The sequence below is a fragment of the Triticum urartu genome, chromosome 1A (assembly GCF_056163025.1).
Source record: "Triticum urartu cultivar PI428250 chromosome 1A, HENAU_Tu73, whole genome shotgun sequence".
In the NCBI taxonomy this organism is placed as follows: domain Eukaryota; kingdom Viridiplantae; phylum Streptophyta; class Magnoliopsida; order Poales; family Poaceae; genus Triticum; species Triticum urartu.
This window is the reverse complement of record NC_141873.1, coordinates 275,445,241-275,460,340: the sequence shown is the minus strand read 5'-3', so window position 1 is coordinate 275,460,340 and position 15,100 is coordinate 275,445,241.

Sequence of the window (15,100 nt, the reverse complement as noted above, 5' to 3'; positions counted from 1 at the left end):
TGCCTGTCACCACCTACTGCTTGGTAAGAACTTGTAAGATATTGATATTTGCTTTACTGTGAGCGCTTTACCACCACACCCTAGTAGTTAATAGGAACATTATTCTTGAATTTTGTTTCTTGTTTCTACTAATCATGACAGGTTCCAAAGATAGAAGTTCTTGGACGACGAACACATCTTCACCATCACGAGAGTTGGGACAACACACACAAGCACATGGTCAGGTTATCTTTTTACCGTCATTTTAGGGTAGATTTAATCCTACTACTTATCTAGCTTGGGAGCTTGAAGTAGAACAAGTTTTTAGTCACCATGACTTTTCTGAACTTGAGCGAGTGCGAGAAGCCACTAGAGCATTTACTGGTTTTGCTTCTGTTTGGTGGAGTGTACATTGTAAGAAAAACATTGATAACCAACCCACAACTTGGAAAGTTTTGAAAGCTATAATGAGACAACAATTTTTCCCTCCTTACTATCTTTGTGAATTGCTTCGAAAATTTGAACAATTTAAACAAGGCAACAACACTGTTCATGCTTACTACCAAGAGTTCAAATCTTATATGCATCATTGTGACATAGAAGAATCTGAGAATGATACAATGAATAGATTTTTTGGTGGTTTGAACCATGATATTCAGGCAAGATTTCAGTATATTCCTCGTTGCATTACTGGTATGTATGTCTGTGCTTGTATCTTTGAGAGACAGATACAGGAGGATGCATTTGGTGACTACAACAACTACTATTCCAGTTCATGCTCACCACCGTCGGTTGGTTCCTCCATCGTTGCACCTCGGATTGTGAGCGCGGCATCATCTCAAGAGTATGGTACATTTTCAATGTACGTACCTACATCAACTACATCTTTGCGACAAGGTAACAGTAAAGGTATTGATGATATAACTTCACATGAGAATGATGCATGCCTAGTTAACTTGAATGCGTCATGTATTGAGTTACCTGTTGATTTGAGCACACCACCTATTTTAGAGAATCTTGTTACTGTCATGAATGCGTCATGTGATCAAACAACTGAAATATGACCTCCAATGTTTAACTGTCATGAACCCATTGAATTAACTGTTGATGCAAAAGAACCAATGTTTAATCATTTTGATATGACCTCCAATCTTGGTGATGATTCTGTGTTCAATGACTTATTGCATGTCTGCTTATTTAAGCATGTTGTAGCATGTAAATTTGCTGCAAATAATGTTTATTCACCAAAGTTGGGATGGTTTAATGATGAACATTGCCAATCTTTTGAAATGAATAAGAGCTTCACTTATATGTGCAAACTGAGTTGCAATATTTTCATGCCTTCTACTTCTTGTGATAATTTTTTGGCTTTAGATTTTATGAACTATGAAAGTTACTCATGTATACATGTGTCATATGTGCAAAAATCAAGGGAAGTTAAAATGGATGACATATACATATACAAAATGTACACCTTGTCTCTTTTGTTAGCCACATTTCAGATTAAGCAATGCCGAGGACGGCTTTGTTTTCAAAAAGGGGAGGATGATGAGGACATGACTACCTTGGATACAACCAAAAATATTGCATACATGCATATTTGTCAGGTGATTTCTAATGCAAACTATTCAATAATCTATTTATGTTATCCAGAACAAAAATACTTCACACACCTTTGTGTTTTGTCTAATTGCAGGTGTATGGGACATTTGTACAATCCACATATGAAGATAAGGAAAAAGGAGAAGTTTAGGTTTTGTTCAAAAAGTCCTCTCACGTCACTTTTGGGCCAAGAGAAGATAGAGTCCAAGTCTCTCACGTTCTGAATTCAGATTCGGACTGCACAGACATACCTGACTCAAAACGTCAACAACTTTTTCATACGGACTCCGAATTGGGTGATTATTTTTTTGTTGGAAACTAGATTTCGTGCTCTTTCCAACCCAATTGGATTCACCTTCAAATTCGTCCGAGCATTGAGTTATGGACGAAACAATCTAACGTTGCAGCAGAATCCGAGTCAAACTACAAGCCCAAAGGTGTTGCATCACCTCCACTTGGGACCATGAGCCTTGTACGACCTAGGGTTAGTTTTAGGCTGCCTTGGGACGTCCTCCCACCTCCTTGGCCGCCACCCCTTGCTCCTATATAAGTAGATCCATCTAGTAGCTTTTTCCTTGGGATTTGTTTAGTTAAAAGTTAGCCATTGCAACTTCATGTACTTCGTTTGTGTACAACGACCAGACCAAGACCGCTTACGGATCCCCACCATTATCAATACTTCATATATATTCGCAATATTCAAATTGCTTTATCATATTCTTGCTTGTTCTTCGTGCTTGCAGGAATAGACCTTCGTGGTCAGGCTGACCGTGCTTCCGGCATCGTCAGTAACCTCAGGAGATTGGTTTAGCGATTGCTAAGGCACAACGTCGTGCATGTTTGTAGTCAGATCGTCAAAGTCGTCTCCACCAAATCGATAGTTATTATCTCATCGAAAGATCGGGACACCCTCGCCTCTATCACGCTACGACCGGCGTGAGTCTCCCGATTACTGACCACCTCCATACAGGTGCCTCTCCCAATGCTCCACCATGTAGTAGAGGCTGGCTCTTACATGAGAGCCCACTTCTCCACTTTTTCCTTGCCTCTCTTTCCTCCTCATATGCAAAAATGCCATGTAAAGCGCACTATTGTACTTACTTTTACTTGCTCCTACAGGTGCTTAAGCTTGCCACATAGGCATAAAGTCTGATGTGGCAAGTTAATCAAGAAGAGAGAGACTAGTTTGGTGACCCAAGGAAGAAACGGTGCTAAGCACGTGTACCTAGGTGAAAAGACAATTTTGATACTATAGCTAATTAAATGAAGCAAACTTAGCAACACCATTTCATTGGAAGAGGTCACTCCTTGGCAAATGCAATAAATACTAGTACTCCCTGTGTCCCATAAAATAAGAACGTTTTTGGCACTACACTAGTGTCAAAAACGTTCTTATATTATGGGACAGAGGGAGTACGAAGAAAGAGATAGAGAGGAGTAAAAAATACACTTATAGCCAACCTTATAGCCAACCTTGTTGTAGTATGAGTGACTAAGCGATGACTATGTATGACATGCCAACATCAGATAGCCTAACGCACCATGTTAAATCTCCAAGGGCGCGACCGCGCGAGCGACGCGACGGTCGTGGTAGGCGCGACCATGATACAGGCTGCTGGCAGCCCTTGGATCTGAGATCAAACGGTCGCATGCTAAGTTGCTGAAAATTTGCAGAATAACCCTCCAAGATAGGATATTCACCCATAGGTCTAGAATCACGCCATGCAACCGTTCGATCTCATATCCAAGGGCTCTCGGAAGCCCGTATCATGGGAGAATGGAAAGCCACTACCCTGTTGTTCGCACGCTGGCAGTTCGCTCCTACTCGTCCCCGCACGTCCTTCAATACTATGGCGGTTCACACCTAGTCGTCCCGTCCATTCACATTACGGCAGTTTCACTAATCCTAACCCTCCTCCCAAATCCATGGCGTCCCAAATCTCCACGATCGGCGGTGAGTACAAGGTTAGAACCATCACCAGCGATGAGTTCGGCGTCATCTACACCCGTTCTTCTGCGACGGTGAAAGGATGCCTTTCTCGCTTTAGACACGTGTTCGAAAACTCAGATGATGAGTGGGTCGCTGGGCTAGATGTTGAGTACACCACAATCCTAGGACGAGAGAAGGATCTAAAGGACAAAGAGAGGAAGAAGCCCGCCGTGATCCAGGTTTGCATACATAACGTTGGCTTGGTCTACCACATATGCCATGCCGACGTTGAGTGCCAGGATTTTAAGAACTTCCTCAAGGACAAAATAGTGAAATTCGTTACTGTAGACTTTAAGAACGACAAAGAAGCCCTGGGTCGGATAGGCCTCGTTGTAGGCAACCCCTTCGACCTCCAGAAGAATCGGTTGGTGCCCTCTCGCCAGCCTTCAATGCTGGCCCTGGCAGGAGCCATGGTTCATCCTTCGTACCGTAAACTGGAGAAACCTCATTACACGTTTCATCGTCATGCATGGCAGCGGAATGTACTAGATATAGACCACATCCACTACGTTGCAATGGATGGCTACCTTTGTTTCAATATCTACAAGGGTTGGATGAAGAGCAACAAACAAGTGTGCGGTTCAAGCAAAGAAGTATCGCCCAAGAGGAAGAGGGACAAGGACGAAGTCGAGGACATGGACGAGGACTCCGAGTAAGGTGGCAGTGTCGTTGCTCATGGTGGTTCTAAACTTCTAATGCAGTGTCTACCGGATTAGTTGCATAGATTAATTTCAGGTGTGCTTAGTTTAATTTGAGGGGTGTGTTGTGCTGAGCCCCCAGCAGAACTATGTTATGTTCCTTCTTGTTACTTTAACTCTTTAGTATGTACATACTACTAGTATTTCTTTAATAGAATTTAGCACCCCAATTAAGCACGTACTAACTTTTTTAATAGTACTATATGCATAATTTGGCGACGAGCGCTCTCTATATGTACCACCTTTTTTTAATTTCAATTTTTGCTCCATGGCGCAATCCATCGATAGTACTACTATACAAAAGTATACATTTTTAAAAAGGCTAGAGTACTGTTCATCACATATATAGCCAGTTAAATTCTCAACCTAGAACGACGTGCATGCCATGTAGTAAACCGATACGGAGGAAGTATAGTAAAAATGAGGTGATTTTACCGAGCGATCGGCGGGGGAGCATGGCCTGTCATGCGGTCCCACGTGTCATGATGTACCAAGGCGATGCGTGTGTCCCTCTTGAGGCAGAAGCAATAATACGTGGTTTGAGATGATGGCGAACTGAAGTGTGAACTATTGGTTGCTTCGTCTGTCTGGGAAGGTGCGGCATTGTGATTTGACGTCTCATTGCTCATTACTACTACTAGGCTGGTACGAGTGGGGTGCATCCCCCTGCTGTTCTGCACTATTATTTGGTGCTTGACACGTCGACCCGGTTGCTATATGTCCCACATGTCGGTGATAGGAAGTAAAAAATTCATGAAAGCGAGCGTCGGCGGAGGAGTATACTACAGAATTCATGAAAGGGAGCGACTTAGTTTTGGAAAAATCTATTTTTACGGAGTATGTACCCACTAGGGTTTATAGGGCTCATCTAAAAACCATTCGTTTTTCCGTTTGATAAGTCTCAATTCTACTATACTAGTAGTAGTACCATTACATGTTGGATTTCGAGGTGCGTTAGATCACCCGACGCAAGCAGTGTCAAGAGGAAACTAACCAATGCATGTACAAGTTCATGGAAATCTAGTGGTCATTCATGCATTCGTTCTAATTAATGCCTCGGTAAACATAACTTCTTGAGAAAAACGAGCGTACTAACTACTTGTGCAAACTACAAAATTAATTCGACCACTCACCGTCTACCTTGGTTGGAGAGATTTTGAAATTGAGCCATAAACTGGAAAGGAGGGAGTAGTAACTTTTGTCTCGATTACTATTTTTGGCCTTGTATAGATGGAAAATGTATTTTTTATAGTGGCCTTGTATAAGTAAATGGAGGGAGTACTAACCAAAGTATGTAGTAGGGATGAGGAGTAAACGGAGGGAGTAGTAAAATTTTCTCCTCGTGCTGCGAGCCACCGCGCGCATGGGCAAGGGAGCGGGCGTAAAGGCGTACAGTAGTAGTAGTACTACTACTACTACTACTACTACTACTACTACTACTCGTAAGCAAGCTTCACCTCATCCTGCGAGCAACCGCGCCCGTGGGCGGGGGAGACGGCGTACTAAGCAAGCTTCTCCTCGTTCTGCGAGTTGACGTGACACATCAAAAGTACTCCAGTGTATAGAGACTTGCCTCTAAGGTAGGCCCACATGGTTTGCCTCTTTTTTTAATTTAACATAACGCGTCAAGTCGCAATTTGTTTGTTCACCCATGGTAGACGATCCTCCCTCCACCAATGTAGCGACCAGACCTCAAACAGTCTGATCTCTGTGCTCCGGTGTCATCCCTGGATCAGTAATGCTGACACCACAAAGTACTCGGAGGATTTATAGCAGAGTAGCAATCACACACTTATTACATCGAGTGTCTCAAAAGAGAACTTATTACAATAAATATGGCTTAAGGCCATCTAATAACGATAACAACGGAAGGCTTGGAAGATAAGTGAGTCCATCAACTCCATCGGCATCACTGAGTATAGAACCACGACCTAAAACTCCTTAATCGTCGTCTGAAAAGTCTGCAACATTAACGTTGCAGCCCGAAACGGGTCAGCACATGGAATATGCTGGCAAGGTAACACATAGAGAGTAATGGAATGCAACAACTATACTATATGCATATTTGGCTGGTGGAAAGCTCTACGGTTACTGTTTTTGCGTAAAGCCAATTTTTCCCTACTTCAAAGGAATAGAATTGATTACTATCATGGTGGTTGTGAAACATTGAGAATGGTTGACAGCATTCTCAATCCCAATTAAGTAACATCATTAAAACCCATCAAAATTAATTTAGAGTAACATGTTGAGATTCACATGAAAATCCAGGTACTAGATACTCAAGATGTCCATAACCGGGGACACGGCTAACCATGATTAGTTTGTTACACTCTGCAGAGGTTTGCGCACTTTTCCCCACAAGACTCGATCGCCTCCGTTTGGTTTCTCGCACTACAGGGTGTTTGAGAAGACGGATGACCGAGACATAGTCTTTCAGAAGCGCTAGCACCTTACGATCGGGTAGACCATACCACCTACATCCCCTACATCCGCTAGTCTACCACTGTAAGAGTTCGCACAACTTAGTCAACTATGCCAGAGCCCATAATGGCTTGTGGCTGCACACGGAAGTTTCTAGTATGAATAATCTCATGATCCCTTTGGGCCTGGGTGGCGGTCCAAAGAAAAACAGGCAAGTCCTGGAAACCCCAGGTGCCTCAATCCACCCAGATGTGTGTTAGGTTGCCACCTTAGATAAACCATTAATTAACAATCTCACATCTGTCATGGATATCACTCACCCAATCCACGTCTACTAGCATAGCATGGCAATATAAGCAAACGTAGAAGTAACTCCCAAAGGTTTGATGATAAACAGGTAATAGGTACTACCTCATCTACTTCCCATCCCACAATTTAATTAGATCCTAATCATGCAATGTGTGAGGATTGATCTAATGCAATAAAGCTGGGTTGTAGAAAAAGGTATGATCAAAGTGTTACTTGCCTTGCTGATGATCCGCGTAACCTAGAGATTCAACATAACAGGCGGCGCACTCCGAGTATTCTATCGCAGAAAAACAACAAGCATACAATAAGTACTCATCTAATGCACAGGTAAAACTCAAATAGAAGATCTAACCAGAAAGTTCAACTTAAGAACCCTGGTTGGCAGAAAGAATCAAATCGAACGAAGCAAAAGAAATCAAACGGCGAAAGATAACAACTTCGTTCTAGTAATCTGGATCTAGGGCAAATTTTACAGTAGCAAAAACTTGTTTAAGTTGATTATTCGAAAAGAGAGTTTCGATACGAAACTCCAGGCGCTTGAATCGCCTGATTCCGATAAACGAGCGAAAAGTTATACTAAAACGAAAATCGGATCAGAAATCGCGATCAGAAAATAACCGCGGAAAATCCGACGAAAAAGAAAAACGACGAAAAGAATTTTTTTTTAAAAAAACTGCACGAAAAACGAGGCGGCGAACCTCGAAAGTCGCGCGGCTCCGGCGGCGGGCGGCGGCAGCGGCGGCGGCTAGCTAGGGTTTGGGGCTGGTGGCTGGGCTCCTCCTCTCGGGCTTCGGCGCCTTATAAATGCCCCCCGGCCAGCGGTGTCCTGGCCGGTTACGGCCCGTAGTCGGTTCGGCGCGTTTTTTTTAATCCGCTCAGAAGAAAAATAAAAAGAAATACTAAACGGACTCCAAAAATCACGAAATAAATTTTGCCGGGTTTCTAAAATAAAGCCCGATAAAGTGAACATTTATCTGGGCCCAAACTACAACTTTGAAAAACGCGCGTTTTTCCTAAATTCAAAAAAAATAAAAAAAATACCGAAAAACTCCGAAATAAAACTTATTTGATTTTTTTATTAAATCTTCAATATTTCTATATTTTGGGAAAGTCATTTTATCCCCACTCTCATATTTTTGTAATAGAAATAATTGATGATAAAATAAATAAAATCAAATGATCCTGTTTACATAATTTGAGAAAACTCAAATATGTAAATAACGAAATCCCCAACTCTCTCCGTGGGTCCTTGAGTTGCTTAGGATTTTCTAGGATCAAAACCAAAAGCAAAATAAAATATGATATGCATGATGACCTAATGTATAACATTCCAAATTGAAAATTTGGGATGTTACAAACCTACCCCCCTTAAGATGAATCTCGCCCTCAAGATTTGGGTTGGCTAGAAAATAGGTGAGGGTGGTCTTTGAGCAAATCTTCCTCTCGCTCCCAGGTGGCTTCATCCTCTGTGTGGTGGCTCCACTGAACTTTGCAAAACTTGATAACCTTGCTGCGAGTAACTCGGCTGGCAATCTCGAGGATCTTGACTGGTCTCTCCTCATAGGTCAAATTGTCATCTAACTGAATTTCTTCTAATGGTACTGTGTCTCTCAAAGGTATGTCAGTCATCTCCGCGTGACACTTCTTCAACTGAGAAACGTGAAACACATCATGCACTCTGGCCAATCCTTCTGGCAATTCCAACTTGTAGGACACTTCTCCCATACGCTCCAAAACTCGATATGGCCCTATAAATCGTGGCGCTAACTTCCCCTTAACTCGAAATAGCTTAATCCCTCGATGTGGGGATACTCGAAGATAAACTTTGTCTCCAACTTCGTAAACTGTCTCCTTGCGTTTAGAATCTGCGTAGCTCTTCTGCCTGGACTGGGCTACCTTGAGCCTATCGCGAATCAACTTCACCTTCCGTTCAGACTCCTTAATCAAATCTGGTCCAAACAACTAGCGGTCTCCAACTTCGTCCCATGACAACGGTGTCCTGCACCTCCTTCCGTACAAAGCTTCGAAAGGTGCCATCTTCAAACTGGTCTGATAGCTATTATTGTAAGAGAACTCTGCATATGGCAAATTATCGTCCCAACTAGATCCATAATCTAGTGCACAAGCTCTCAGCATATCCTCCTAAATCTGATTGACTCTCTCGGTCTGTCCATCAGTCTGCGGATGAAAAGCTGTACTAAATTCCAGCCTAGTACCCAAAGTCTCATGCAACTGCTTCCAGAACTTTGAGGTAAACTGGGTTCCTCTATCTGATATGATGCTCCTCGGAACTCCATGCAAACATACGATCCTGGTCATGTATATCTTTGCCAACTTAGCACTGGTGTAAGTGGTCTTTACTGGGATGAAATGTGCTACCTTCGTCAATCGATCAACTACAACCCAAATCGAGTCATAGCCTGAACGAGTCCTTGGTAATCCCGTGATAAAATCCATGCCTAGCTTATCCCACTTCCATTCGGGTATCGGCAATGGTTGCAACAATCCTGCTGGCTTCTGATGTTCTGCCTTTACTCTCTGACATACGTCACAAACTGCTACATACTCCGCAATATCCTTCTTCATTCCGGTCCACCAGAAAATATCCTTCAAATCCAAATACATCTTGGTATTTCCTGGGTGAATCGAATACGGTGAGTCATGTGCCTCTTGCAAAATCAACTTTCTGATCTCCGGGTCATTGGGCACGTAAACATGGTCTTCAAACCATAGGGTGTCGTGCTCATCCTCACGAAATCCTTTAGCTTTTCCTTTGCTCAGTTTCTCCTTTATGGCGGCTATCTCTTTGTCCGTTTTCTGAGCTTCTCTAATCTATCCATCAAAGTTGACTGAATCTCTAGTGCTGCTACATAGCCTCTCGGAACTATTTCCACACATAGTTCACGAAGATTTTCTGCTAACTCCTTGGGTATTTCTCCCGTCATTAGTGTATTGACATGGCTCTTGCGGCTTAATGCATCAGCTACTACATTAGCCTTCCCGGGATGATAATGCAATTTCATATCATAGTCCTTGATAAGCTCCAACCATCTCCTTTGTCTGAGGTTCAACTCCTTCTGTGTGAAAATGTACTTCAAACTCTTATGATCCGTGTACACCTCACAATGATTCCCAATGAGGAAATGTCTCCATGTCTTCAATGCATGCACTACGGCTGCTAACTCCAAATCATGCGTAGCGTAATTCAACTCATGGGGCTTCAGTTGTCGTGAAGCACGAAACAACTCTCCCTTCCTGCATAAGCACTGCTCCAAGTCCTCGACGTGAAGCGTCGCAATACACCTCATAATCCTTGGTTTGATCTGGCAAAATCAACACTGGTGAGGTAACCAAGCGTTTCTTCAACTCCTGGAAACTAGCCTCACACTCCTCAGTCCATTTGAACTTAGTATCCTTCTTCAGCAACTTCGTCATAGGCTTTGCAATCTTTGAGAAATTCTCAATAAATCTCCGGTAGTATCCTGCGAGTCCAAGAAAACTCCGGATCTCTCCAACTGTTGTTGGTGCTTCCCACTTGGTCACGGTTTCAACTTTAGCGGGATCTACTGTTATACCTTCTCCGGATATAACGTGTCCGAGGAATCCTACTTCCTTCAACCAAAATTCACATTTGCTGAATTTGGCATATAACTGTTGTTCTCTGAGCTTTCCAAGTACCAAACGCAAATGCTCCTTATGCTCCTCTTCATTCTTCGAATAAACCAGGATATCATCAATGAACACTACGACGAACTTATCCAAAAACTCCATAAACACTTTGTTCATCATGTTCATAAAATAGGCAGGTGCGTTAGTCAGTCCAAATGACATAACGGTATACTCATATAGTCCATATCTTGTGGTGAATGCTGTCTTAGGTATATCCTGTTCTCGAATCTTCAACTGGTGGTATCCAGATCGCAAGTCGATCTTGGAAAACACTTTAGCTCCTTGCAATCGATCAAACAGATCATTGATCATTGGTAGTGGGTACTTGTTCTTGATTGTTACTTCGTTCAATCCTCGATAGTCAACAACCATCCTTAACGATCCATCCTTCTTCTCCACTAAAAGTACTGGCGATCCCCAAGGCAAAGAACTTGGGCGAATATATCCCTTATCCAATAACTCTTAATCTGCTTCTTAATTTCCACCAAATCTTTTGCTGGCATCCTATATGGTCTCTTCGATATTGGCCCAGTGCCTGGTAAAAGCTCAATCAAAAACTCAATGTCTCTATCCGGTGGCATGCCTGGCAACTCTTCGGGAAATACATCAGGAAAATCCTTTACCACTGGTACTTCCTCCTGCACAACTCCTGTTAGGCAATTCACTTGTGTCCTCTTTGGCACATGCCGGGATACATACTTGATCCTTCTCCCTTCTGGTGTGGTAAGCAAAATTGTCTTACTAGCACACTCAATATTCCCTTTATACTTTGATAACCAATCCATGCCTAATATCACATCCAATCCTTGAGATTCCAATACTATTAGGTCTGGGGGAAAAACATAGTTACCAATCCTTAATGGTAACCGATCACACCATAAACTTGCCACATACTCTGCTCCTGGCGAGGTTACTAACATGGGTGACCTAAGGGCTTGGGTTGGTAGGTTATACTTATCCACAAATCCCCTTGATATGTATGAATGCGATGCACCAGTATCAAAAAAACGAGTTCAGTAAATGTCTTAACCAAAAACTTACCTATTACTGCATCGGGCTGAGCTTCAACCTCCTCCACGCTAACGTGGTTCACCTGTCCCCTGTTGAAAGGGTTCGGCTTCTTCCCAGAACTTCCATTGCCATTTTGGCCTTCAGGACATTCATTTGCAAAATGTCTTGGCTTCGAACACTTATAGCAAGTGACATGGCTCAAGTCCTTCTTGGCTGGGGTTGATGGGGTGCTGCGGTTCTGTCCATTACTTCCTCCATTCCCATTACCATTCTTGGTGCCATTGTGATTGTGCGAGCTACCTACTCCATGGGTATGCTGAAATTGTCCTCCCGGTCTAGGGGTAAAACGAGGCTTCTGCTGAGCTCCTGAATTATACTTTCCTTGTCCATACTTCCTCTTGCGGTTCTCAATTTGATGTTGCTTCCCTTCAATCATAAGAGCATGATCTACCAACTCCTGGTAGTTGTTGAAGGTGGCTACCATCAACTGCATACTCAACTCATCATTCAGTCCTTCCAGGAATTTCTCCTGCTTAGCTGCATCCGTTGCAACGTCATATGGGGCATAACGTGCTAGCTTACTAAAATCCTCCACATACTGGCCAACTGTCCGTCCTCCTTGGCACAAGTTACGAAACTCACGCTTCTTCATGGCCATTGCTCCTGCTGAAACATGAGCAGTACGAAAAGCCTGCTGAAACTGGTCCCATGTGACAGTTCGACTGGGAAAGTGGCTGTGAAATTCTCCCACCAAGATGCTGCGGGTCCTTCTAACTGATGTGCGGCAAACTTAACCTTCTCCACATCTGTGCATCCTGCGGTGGTCAGCTCCCTAGCTATCTTGCGGAGCCAATCATCTGCTACTATCGGCTCGGTGCTACTGGAAAACATCGGCGGATCCAGCCTAAGAAAATGGGCTAAGTGGTCAACAGGTGGTGGTGGTGGTGGGTTGTTGTTGTTCCCCTGATTCTGATTCTGAACTAGCAACTGCATCAAGGTGTTCTGCTGCTGGATCAACTGGGTGAGCTCCGGCGGAAAGGAAAATCCGGGGTCACGTCTCGGAGGCATCTGAGGGTTTAGAAAAGATGAGATATAAGAATAGAGGGGTCTAAAGAGAAAACACTACCCATATGCACATGAGGCAAAAGCACACAATTTACTTCAATCAATCAAACAAGGCATACAATCAATCTAACTATCACAAAAGTGCTTGGACTACTATATTTACATGGTGGACTACTACTACTGATGAGGTGGTCTACTAGAAATATTCTACGGTTGTAGACTCCATGATGTCCGCTCCTGCTTCAACCACATAGTCATCATCGCTACTATCTTGCTCCGAGTCGGTGCCGTCAATGATGATGTAGTCTTCCGGGCTAATCTCCTTGGGTTCTTCGTCTTCATCTACTAGTGTCGGGCCTCCCATAAATATTCCAATCTTCTTGATCAGATCGTCATTCTTCTCCACCAGTACTTCAATTTCTTCTTCATAACCTTCACATGTAGCCTTGAGTTCTTCCTCCAGTTCCTTGATTCTAGTCTTAGCCTTCTTCAGATCTATCATGTCGGCGCACATCTGATTCTCCTGGCGTCGAATATGCCGGTTTAACTCCTGAATAAAAGCTGCAATTGATCTATCTTTCCTGGTGCTGATCATCTCCCAGTGTTCATCTCGGCGTCCGCAAATCTGGTAGATAGTATCCTTGAGATCCTTGCGGTAGACTTCTCCAATGCGTCCCATGGTGATGTGAGCTGCCATGCTCTTTCCTAGACTCCAAGTTGGTGCATCAAAAGAAAACTCTATGGGCTCGGTGACTGGCATGAACGTCCTTCCTGGAACTTGAACTTGAATCATCCAGCGCTCTTCTTCAGGTAAAGTGGCATTGTAGGTTCCCGTGAAGCTTGGTACTCCTATGCTCAGGTATGTAGTGACTTCCTTCAAGTGGCGTCCAAAGGGTGTATCTTCATCCGGTTGTGTGAACTTGTTCCTTGCATCCGCCATCCTAAAGAGTAGAAAAGATGAGAAGTCGGAAGAGAAGAGAGTGATCTAGTGATCTAGGTCTTTGGCTTAGTGGTCGTGTCCTACAGTCAGCGTGTGCTCTGATACCATCTCTGTAGCGACCAGACCTCAAACAGTCTGATCTCTATGCTCTGGTGTCATCCCTGGATCAGTAATGCTGACACCACACAGTACTCGGAGGATTTATAGCAGAGTAGCAATCACACACTTATTACATCGAGTGTCTCAAAAGAGAACTTATTACAATAAATATGGCTTAAGGCCATCTAATAACGATAACAGCGGAAGGCTTGGAAGATAAGTGAGTCCATCAACTCCATCGGCATCACTGAGTATAGAACCACGACCTAAAACTCCTTAATCGTCGTCTGAAAAGTCTGCAACATTAACGTTGCAGCCCGAAACGGGTCAGCACATGGAATATGCTGGCAAGGTAACACATAGAGAGTAATGGAATGCAACAACTATACTATATGCATATTTGGCTGGTGGAAAGCTCTATGGTTACTGTTTTTGCGTAAAGCCAATTTTTCCCTACTTCAAAGGAATAGAATTGATTACTATCATGGTGGTTGTGAAACACTGAGAATGGTTGACAGCATTCTCAATCCCAATTAAGTAACATCATTAAAACCCATCAAAATTAATTTAGAGTAACATGTTGAGATTCACATGAAAATCCAGGTACTAGATACTCAAGATGTCCATAACCGGGGACACGACTAACCATGATTAGTTTGTTACACTCTGCAGAGGTTTGCGCACTTTTCCCCACAAGACTCGATCGCCTCCGTTTGGTTTCTCGCACTACAGGGTGTTTGAGAAGACGGATGACCGAGACATAGTCTTTCAGAAGCACTAGCACCTTACGATCAGGTAGACCGTACCACCTACATCCCCTACATCTGCTAGTCTGCCACTGTAAGAGTTCGCACAACTTAGTCAACTATGCCAGAGCCCATAATGGCTTGTGGCTGCACACGGAAGTTTCCAGTATGAATAATCTCATGATCCCTTTGGGCCTGGGTGGCGGTCCAAAGAAAAACAGGCAAGTCCTGGAAACCCCAGGTGCCTCAATCCACCCAGATGTGTGTTAGGTTGTCACCTTAGATAAACCATTAATTAACAATCTCACATCTGTCATGGATATCACTCACCCAATCCACGTCTACTAGTATAGCATGGCAATATAAGCAAACGTAGAAGTAACTCCCAAAGGTTTGATGATAAACAGGTAATAGGTACTACCTCATCTACTTCCCATCCCACAATTTAATTAGATCCTAATCATGCAATGTGTGAGGATTGATCTAATGCAATAAAGCTGGGTTGTAGAAAAAGGTATGATCAAAGTGTTACTTGCCTTGCTGATGATCCGCGTAACCTAGAGATTCAACG